The 10,567-nt window shown below is 46.0% G+C and overlaps 1 pseudogene; it reads left to right on the top strand.

The window, feature by feature from the left end:
- Positions 1–411: 411 nt before the first annotated feature.
- LOC146193926 (uncharacterized) lies at positions 412–1,707 on the top strand (annotated as a pseudogene).
- The last annotated feature ends 8,860 nt before the right edge of the window (positions 1,708–10,567 follow it).

The following is a 10,567-nucleotide window of genomic DNA, read 5'->3' as shown; positions in this document are numbered from 1 at the left end:
GGGCTCGTAAGCGGACAAAGCTTGATTACTTCCTTTGCGGGGTACATCAAGCCTCCATTGTCCTTGGTTTTCATAAACCTGTAACTGGTCCAGCTGACTCATATTTCCTGCAACAGGCTCTTGCACGACGGACATGTCACCTCAAAATCATTACAAATAACGCATAAATTAAGCAACAACCTGGTAGTGATAAACAAAACTTGTGGTTCTTAAATCTCCTTGCAGAGCCTCGTTGGAGTAGCCGCACTTTGCTACCTGCTTATTCACCGTATCCCGCATTGCTGCCTCTGTCGCATATCATTAAAATGCAGCCTTAAGCCACCGCATTATATGAAACAGCACCCTATACATAGCTATATAAAGTCCCTCTTTACCGAAGCCGTACGAACATGCCCTATAGAAGCATAAAACATGCCCTATAGAAAAGGGCACGGCAGCTGGGCTTGAGCACAGATGGATAATCCGCTTGTCTTCCTCGTGCAGATCATCGCCAGCCTGCTGGTGATACCGTCGGGATGCCAACAACCACGTCAGCATTTCCAGCCCGAACATGTGCAAGTGCTACGGAACGACAATTCTGCAACGCCCCCGGTCCTACGATCCACGGATGAATTTTGGCACCTACCATCGCCAACGACTAGCGGCAGCGACTGTGTGGCCTTCAAGCCATGCGGAGCGGCGCTGCAAGCTTCTTGGACTATAAAAGACATGAACGAAGGATTTCGAACCAAAGGGCACGGCAGCTGGGCTTGCGCACAGATGGATAATCCGCTTGTCTGCCTCGTGCAGGTAAGAAAGCGCTTTGGGAAATGTTTTCGATCTAGCGAGCGTTGCCTTGTTGTGCTGCCGTGCCCTGCGGTACTTCTTGACACAGTGTGCGATGTGGTGCATGTGATGAAATTGTTACTGCTTGCGGGTTACGTTGAGAGTAACCCTGGGCCTGACATGGCAGAACTTTCGCAACAGTTACAGAATATAGCAGATGACATAAAGACAATAAAAGAAGAAAGGTTAACATCAATAGACAACAAACTAGAACGCCTTACTCTCCTTGAAGACAAACTTTCGTCATTTACCGATCATATTGCCAATCTTCAACAGGTCGTATTATCTCTGGAATTAAAGCTAGACGATCTTGAGAATCGCTCCAGAAGATCAAATCTTATTATTTATGGCATCCCTGAAAAGGAAGAAGAAAATAGGGAATCCCTGGAGCGAACTGTAAATGAAGAAGTTTTGAAAGAATCCTTAAAACTGGAAGAAGTTGCAATAGAACGCATTCACAGACTAGGTAGACCAACGGAAAACAAAACAAGGCCTGTAAAACTAAAGCTTCTAGATTTCAGGGAAAAAACGAACATTTTGCGCAACTGTCACAAATTAAAGGGCACCGAGTTTACCATAAGTGAAGATTTTTCGCTTCGTGTCCGCGAAATCAGAAAAAAGCTATGGAAATACGGGAAACCAAGAAAAGATCGCGGCGAGAAAGTGTCGCTGGTTTACGACAAACTAAAAATAAACGGTGAACTTTATTTTTGGGACAACGAAAATTGTGAAGTGTTACCAGTTGCAGCTCCTCCAGTTACACCTTCACTAACCGAGACAAAAAACCAAAACACAGGTACACGGACTCTACGCTTGCGCCGTCCACAGCGTCCCAAATAACCTTCATGAACATTAATGCGCGTAGTATTATCAATAAGGTCGGTCCCCTAGAATCCTTATTATTAGGTTTAAAGCGAGAATTCATGGCGATAACTGAAACATGGCTAACAAAAGAAATTAAAGACTGAAGTAATTCCCCCAAATTATTCCATATCACGCAAAGACAGGCCGACGCGAGGCGGAGGCGTGGCATTATTGATATGAAAAGATATAAGTTTCCTTACGTTACCTGAAGTTGAAGGGGTAGAAGCTATCTTTTGCAAACTCTGCTTTTCTAATTCTACCATCGTTGTGGGTTGCGTCTATCTTAGTCCTTGTTCTGATCCTATCATACTCCAATCATTGTATACGTTTATGCAACATCATGTTAAGGGGGCGAGACTAATACTTTTAGGCGATTTCAATCTTCCTGATATTAAATGGAACACCCTGCACCATAATTCACCTTGCGCCGATGTTGTTTTTGATATAATGCTTTCTTTTAACCTTTCGCAAATCGTAACAGAACCCACACGTGTACAAGGAACCAGCTCCAACATTCTAGATTTAGTTTTCCTGAGTAGTCATTTCCCCTGTCAAGAAACCAATGTGGAAATTTTAAATGGCCTGTCTGACCACAAACTAGTAATGTGTTCTGTCCCGCATCGCTATAATGCACCTTGTTTGCAATCAACAATAACGTATCCCGACTACAACCGAGCTGACGACATTACCATACTTGATACTTTATCGCACGAACTAACATCATTTCAACATCTCTCGGATGACGTACACACTGATATAGAAACATTGTGGCAGAGATTTAAAAACGTGTCATATTGCATCACTAATTATGTGCCTACCAAGACTAAGAGAAGACGCAAACGTAATCCATGGATAACTCGAGCCGTAATTCATGCCAAGCGAAAAGTTCGACGACTGAAACAAGTGCAAAAACGCCATCCATCACCGAGAACAATTGAAAAATTAACCTTTGCTATCACTGATTTGAAACCCAAAATAAAAACAGATAAAACATTTTACTTTACTAGTACGCTGACTCGCTTCTTAAAAGATGCTCCTCAAAAGTTCTGGCGTCACCTGAGCCCTAAATCAAGAAATGAAAACCAAGCTTCTCCAGACGAAAACCGAAATATTGCAGCCGCGCTGAATAACTACTTTACTTCTATCTTCACTACAGACAGCGGAACTACGCCTCGTACTAATTTTTGCTCCGGAAATTACCTAGAACCCCTTACCGTAACAGAAACAGGTGTCTTAAACCTCTTACTAAACTTGGACACAAAAAAAGGATCAGGGCCTGATGGAATCTCTAACATCTTCTTGCGTAGATATGCCGAATGGGTAGCAAAATTTTTAGTGGTACTCTTTAACAAGTCGTTGTCAGCGCACACCCTTCCTAAAGAATGGAAAATAGCTAAAGCGACACCTATACATAAAACAGGAAGCAAATCAGATCCCTCAAATTTCAGACCAATTTCACTAACCAGCACAGTATGCAAACTACTAGAACACATTATCTTAAAACACATAACCTACTTAGAAGAAAATCAAATTTGAACACCTCTTCAGCACGGTTTTCGGAAAGGAGTTTCTACAGTCACACAACTAATCGAACTTACATATGACATATCCTTCGCCATTGATCAGCAGAAACAAAGCGACCTAATTTTTTTAGACTTTTCTAAAGCTTTCGACCGTGTATCACACTCTAAACTTATACTGAAACTAACGGCAACCTTTGGAGCTGGCCCCATAGTAGATTGGATTGTTGACTACCTGACGGACCGTACTCAATTCGTAGAAATTAACAACGCGAGGTCCGAAACAGCCAATGTAACATCCGGTGTACCACAAGGCAGTGTTCTGGCCCTATTATTATTTTTAATTTTTATAAATGACTTACCTACTAGTGTTTCTCACAATATTAAACTTTTCGCCGATGACTGTGTACTTTACCAGGAAATTAACTCTGTCAATGACCATATAACTTTAAATAACGCCCTAACAGCAGTGACAAACTGGTGTGAAGAATGGCAAATGACTATTAATGTTAAAAAATCAGTTACTTTATTTATAACCAGAAAGTTACATCGATCAGTTTTTCAATACACATTAAACAACATTCCTCTTGCCTCGGTTTCCGAATATAAATATTTAGGCATAACACTGACCTCTGATTTCAGATGGGATTCTCATGTTAACATTGTCACATCAACCGCCTTAAAACAGCTATTTTTCATTAACAGACGCCTTAAACAAGCACCATCGGAAACAAAGCTACTCGCCTATAAGACATTTGTCAGGCCGGTTCTAGAATATGCCAATGTTGTCTGGTTCCCTTTCACTAGCAAGCTTACTAAACAAATAGAAGCAGTACAGATCAAGGCGGTCAGATGTATATATAACAAACACAGGTTGACAGACTAACCAACAGAACTACTCAAACAGGCAGGACTACTCACCCTTCAAAACAGAGCAAAACTAGCGCGCCTTAAAACCATGTACCAGCTAATACACAATAACTTAAAAATCGACACTTCAAGATACATATCAAAATCACAAACACGACAAACACGTAATATTCACGCTCACACTCCAAACGAGTTTTCATTCCGTACTGACACTTTCAAATATTCATACTTCCCTCGTGCTATACGCGAATGGAACACCTTACATACATCCATTGTTAATAATTCATCATTAAATGCTTTTAGTACACGTGTGAAACATAAGCTACTTACATCTCACTAATTACTGTTATCTTATGTCATTACGAAATTTTCTCCTTCCGTTTGTGTTTCACTTGTCGTATTATTTGTCCGCGAAAATCTTATCATACGCTCCTCAGTCTGGTCTTATTGGTATAGTATAATTTGTTATGCAAAATTTTGGTATCATATTCTTTCATGTACTTGATTAATTGCCATTACTATATTTTTCACCTCTGTATTTTTATGCCCTTCCTGTTACGATCCCTGATGGGATTGACAGTATCGAATAAATAAATAAATAAATAAATAGTGTGCCTGACTTGGGATCCAAGGGTCCAACTTTCAATAATTCCCATTTCACCCGTACATCTTATTGACTCTCTCTGGTTTGGCAGCTCCTGCCACATTGAACATGTCACATGTTCTCATTGCGCCAAAGTTGTCTGGCCATATCACCAACTAAACTGCCTCTTACCAAAGAGGTATTTTTCCGACTGTCCGCCGACAGAGCGGGCGCCGGATTTTCTGTGGAACGTGGCTTTTCAGTTTATCCCACCGGCTCAGACAGTCTCAAGAGTACAAACAAATGTATGCACAGGCTCCTTTGCTTGCAAGACCACTCAAACTAGCGCCGCAAAATTTATAACAAATTGCCTGCTTATATAAAAAAAATCCTTTTTACCTTTTTCTGATATGTCCTCGCAACATTACCTGCGAGAAAAGCTTCTGGTGCTACCTCATCGCGTTCATCTGCCTCACAACACATCGTAAAAAACCTAGTTCACTGGCCAGCTCCCTGGTAACTAAATAGGTCAAACAACGTGACGGGAACACAGGACAAGAGGAAGACACAACTAGGGTGGTTGTGCCGTCCTCTTCTCCTGTGTTCCCGTCACGTTAATTGTTTGCACTGTTAACCTATAATTAATCACCAACACGTCCAATCTGCTGTCCCTTGTAGCAAATTCAACGGCAGCTGATAGGGCATTATGCTTCAGCATCTGGACTATTTAACCTCAGCGACGCTTTCATTTCAGAGGAAGCGAGTGCATTTTCACTCCTCGCGGCTGCCTTTGCCTGAAGCGAGCTCAGCAGATAAAATCAGAGGGTCTCTTAGATGTCTCTTAAGCGGAGGACGGCGAAAGCCTACCCTTCTCCTATCATTTGCCTCTCATCGCTTGCCACAGTTCTTCATTTCAAGTCGTCGTTTGATATATTGGTCGTTTCCCAGTCATGATGAGTCTGCCTGCGTAGCCATTCTAGCCCTTACCTCTCATAACTAAGCAGGTTACTCCTTTAGAATCAGCGGTGGTCATTACATGTCGTCGTTCCACATATTGGTCATTTCGTAGTAATTAGCAGTAATGATGAGTCAAGCCTAGCTATTATAGTCATTACCACACATCGCTAAGCACTTTTACTCCTTTCTAATCAGTCGCGGTCATTACATGCCGTAGTTTGATATACTGGTCATTACAAATCATTTTAGTCATTATTAACTCGTAGTCATTACCTCTATCAATGTCTATTTATAACTTTTATTGACTACCTATCACCATCAATAATTTTTATTCTTAATCTCCCTCCTTGCACGTCCGCTTTTGCGACTGACAGACCTGTGCACAGGTGCGACGCACAAATTACAGGCACAGCTTCTGCGCACAGACTTTCGCTCCATGAGCATAAAACGGCTTTCGCCTGAAAAAACAAACGCATCCCGTCTCAACGTTAACGTGCTTGCACATGCGCACAGAAAAAAGTTTGCATTTACCATGCAGACACGAGGCGAACGCGTCCAGAAAGGAAGCAAACCGCGCGCTCAGAGCCAGCGACCCCGGCGGCGACTTGTCCCCGAACAGTGGCGCCCTCAGCTGAAATAGCGGGCGCAACTGTACACTCCCCAATGACGCGCTTGTCCATTGACGGCGGCGCGACGCAGCAGGCCGCACCCAGTGCGCTTCCATCGAGCGGCCGTGCAACTACTGTGACTGCTGAGCGAGAGCACTGAGACAGCTGAACAAGCGAACGAGGGCGCCAGGAACGGGGCCCACACTTCGTCTACTTCGTCCCATTTCGCTCCTTCTTCTAGCTCTAATGCACGTGCCAATACTGACACGCAATGCTGGACGTGCTGTTACGGAGTTGCATGCTTATTTAGAGGCTTAATGCACGAAAGCGATTGACGCTATGAGGAAACCTGTAGTGGATGGCTTCAAAAATTGTCGCCCAGCTGGGTTTGATATCGCGCAGGACACGGGCACCTTGCTTCTTGCAGACATCGAAATGGGTGCGCTGCGGCCGCAATCGAGACAATATTTCGGACTAAAACAAATGGCGGGACACTTAATCGCAGCCTTAAGGGGTATGCTACTGGGGCGTTAATGGCTCCCGCTTCCCGGCTCACCTTGCAGATCCTGGTTCAGTTTTATTCACTTTGCAGTCACTAGAATTAAATCAGCACTCTTTCATTTTGTTTTTACTGCACGACTTGAACAGCACATAACCGTAACATACCACAATATGTGTAGCCAACTAGACATAAAGGCAAATCCCCATTTTAAACGAGCCGCTCCTGCGTGTCCTAGAGCCACCATGTCTCTCCCATCTCAAAGGCGATGCGGAATTGTATCACGGCCGCGGCAGCCGCTTTTCAATCGAGGAGACAAGCAAGACACTCGTGTGCTGTGCGGTGTCAGTGCACTTTAAAGAACCCCAGATGATCTAAATTTCTGAAATTTCTGGAGCCCTTCACTACGGTATCTCTGATGGCCTGAGTCGCTTTTGGAAGTTGAACCCCACATACAATGTCTCGAAGATGAAGCCCGAATCGGCAGCGCTTGCAAACTCGATCATGCCATGTGTTCTCGGAGCATCACACAACCAGACGACCAGCCAAGGCACAGTCAGGCCACCAGCTACTTATACCTCCTTCCGGGGCTATGACTGTGACGCTTCGCTCACAATCCCGACGCCTACAAAGCCGGTATTAAATTTTCTGGATGTGGCAGACTTCAACGCGGTCAACCTAAAGTTGTAGTCAAAGAGCCGTGGTCTCAATCCAAATTACAGTGCTCAGCTACAAGAAAGCGCGCGCAGTTTCTGCCGTATGTGGACCACTTGATGTCCATGAGAACCAAATCTGATCGCGCCACAACGCACATTCAATTAGGACCATCGCGATAAATCAGAGTATTACACTTCCAGCATTCCTTGGAAACAAAATTCAGCAGTATACTTGGCTCTTCTACATTTTCGCCACAGTGCTGTGGTTACGACGCTTGTCTCCAGGTGGGCGCCGTAAACCGCGCTGACGTCGACACAAAGCACCAGTTTACGCCACTTGTCTCCTCCACTAAAAAGACCACGTGAGCTTTCTCCCGACAATAATGTCTCTTCCCTCTCTTTCACCATAAGCTGGAAGATCGGGATTGGGTCGCGGCCTCGGCAGCCGCCCTTCGAAGCGAGCAAAACGAAAGGCATTCGTATGCAATGTGATGTGAAAGAATCCCAAAAGAGTCGAAGTTATCCGGGCCTTTGGAAATTTATGAGCCATAAAAAACATTGCATACTATTACGTTATTTTCTAATGCGAAATTTGAATGCCGCTCATCAGCTGTTCACCTTTTTCGATAGATTGAGGCAAAGATTTCGAGCAAGACAAGTATGTACAATTACAGACAACTTTTTTTTTTACTTTTCACACGTATTCCATCAATAAACTCTCCACAAACAGTTCTTGGCTGTCATGAAATAAGCTTTGTGTAGAAGAAATAAAGAGAGCAATTGAGTTATCGGAAGGTTGCGGGAAGCAACGTGTGGGCCCATAGGAACGTTGGGCGACGAACAGATAGCACCAACTGACTGACACCGCGGACGCCGCTGCGAGTGTAGCGAGCGAGAACGGAATGCACCTTGATCCGCTGATAGCGAGCCGGTGTTTCGGAAACCGGAGAGCACCCTCGCCGCCATACAGGAAGAGGGGGACCCTTCCTCTTCTTCCTGCATGGCGGCGACGGTGTTGGACGGCGTTCTGCCCCGCCGGGAGGGTGCGGTGGTAAGATGCCCGACTACTGTGCTGGACTACCCGGGTTCGAACCCGACCTCGGCGGCTGCGTTTCGATGGAGGCGAAACGAGGAGGTGTGCGTGTGCTGTGCGATGTCAGCGCACGTTAAAGATCCCCAGGTGGTTGAAATTACTCCGTAGACCTCCACTACGGCTCCTCTTTCTTTCCACTTTCATTCCCACCTTCCTCGCTTCCCTTACGGCGCGGTTGAGGTGTCCACAGGAAACAAGTGAGACAGTTACCGCGCCTTTTTCTTCTTATAAATCAATCACTCTACGCAGTCAACTTGTCTTGACTCGCCCCGCAGGGGTGGTGCAGTGGTAAGACGCCCGACTACTGTGCCGGAGTACCCGCGTTCGAACCCGACCTCGGCGGCTGCGTTTCGATGGAGGCGAAACGAAGAGGCGTCCGTGTGCTGTGCGATGTCAGCGCACGTTAAAGATCCCCAGGTGGTCGAAATTACTCCGTAGCCCTCCACTACGGCTCCTCTTTCTCTCTTTCCACTTTCACTTCCCATCTTCCTCCCTTCCCTTACGGTGCGGTTGTGGTGTCCACAGAAAACAAGTGGGACAGTTACCGCGCCTTTCCCTTCCTATAAATAAATCAGTTGTCTTCACTCGCTAGCGGCGGCAGCGGCATCAGTCAGTCGCTGCTGGCGCTGCCTCCAGCGACCTCCCCCCCCCCCCCTCCATTACTCGTGTTATCCGATTGCTGCGCGCGCTCCTGCCCCCCTCGCTCGATCGTTCGCCGCTGAGTGTACCCCCACCCCCCTCTCTCTCCCTGCTAGGCTCCGGTTGCCGTAACACCGGCTCATGCTGGGGGGATGAAAGGGGAGCGGAGCTGGTGACCAGGGGCCGTATTACGGTGGCCACCGTAGCCGTATTACGGGACGCTCTATAATTGAGAGCGCTCTACAACGGCCACTCCTATTGGTCGCCGTCGCCATCTTGAAAAGTTGCATCACGGGATGCTGCGATTGAGTCGCGGAAGTGAAAAAACAGATGACGTCGCGCACCTAATTATGGCCGTGGAGGCGATGTTTTAGGCTATTTTTGTAGAGCGCGATGAGACGGTCTAAAACGTTTTAGAGCATTTTTAGAGCTAAAATGGCGGCGGCGTCTGCGATGGTGTGGTGTGAGGTGGCTGCGGCGCTGCAGCGGCAACGCCAGCGCGATCAACGACGATGGGAGGTGTGTGAGAAGGCGTTCTACTTGTTCGGCGAGTTGTTCCGACGCCTATTTCGACTTGAAAATGCGAAAGTGGGATGATGATGCGACGAATGCGCCGATGAAGTGTGATGAAGCTCGCAGTCGACCGCTCTGACGGTGCGGCTGTCATGCGTGCTCTGATTTCTTTTTTCTTTTTTTTTGCCTCCGGAGGATTTTGTCTCCGAAGGTAGTCGGCCTCTCATAACTGACGGTAAGCAAGTGTGTGCGTCAAATTGCTGAACTGCTGCAAAGTTGGCGCTGAAGGGTGGTTGGGCTCCGCAGTGCGCCCAAAACAAAAGGCGGAGGCGAAGGTGGCATACAGTGCAAAACGAATGAAAACGAGCGAGATTGGTAGTACGCTCAACCGCGTTGCGTTTCCCCGTGTTCGTTCTAACTGAAACATTTTTGTGTGAGATGTTCGTATGGACACAAAAGTTTATTTTGCCTGTACTCCGCGGTCGCTCTTTATTTTGTTTCTGTTTCTTAAAGAAATAAAATTGGTCTGGCTTAGCTTATGGTTAAGCCTAGGATGCGAAGCATACTAGCCTAAAAAATTAAACATTACCTTGCAATACCTGGTTAGCCATTGATAGACAAGACATTACCTGGCTATACCTGGTTAGCCATTTCATAGACAAGAACAACTCATGTGTTACTCTGCTTCTTCCTTTATTTTTCTCGAACCAATAAATACACTATGATGATCAGTAAAGTAATGGCTCTTTGTTTGAACATCGCTTATATCATATTTTCTTCTCCCGTTTCCGTGGCTGTTTGTAACTTGCGCTTTGCGGTCTGGCGAGCCGCCCTCTCCCTGGCCGACGCGTGCGCCCCAGCTTTCACAGCTGTTGTGACGTCATATCACGTGGTGCGCCGATGTAGGTCAAGTAGCTACGCGGCCGCGCGCGGCGCAGCA

The sequence above is a fragment of the Amblyomma maculatum genome, chromosome 4 (assembly GCF_055883805.1).
Source record: "Amblyomma maculatum isolate TAMU_Amacu chromosome 4, ASM5588380v1, whole genome shotgun sequence".
Classification (NCBI taxonomy): domain Eukaryota; kingdom Metazoa; phylum Arthropoda; class Arachnida; order Ixodida; family Ixodidae; genus Amblyomma; species Amblyomma maculatum.
The sequence above is the reverse complement of the archived record's forward strand: the minus strand, read 5'-3'. Positions and strand labels throughout refer to the sequence as shown.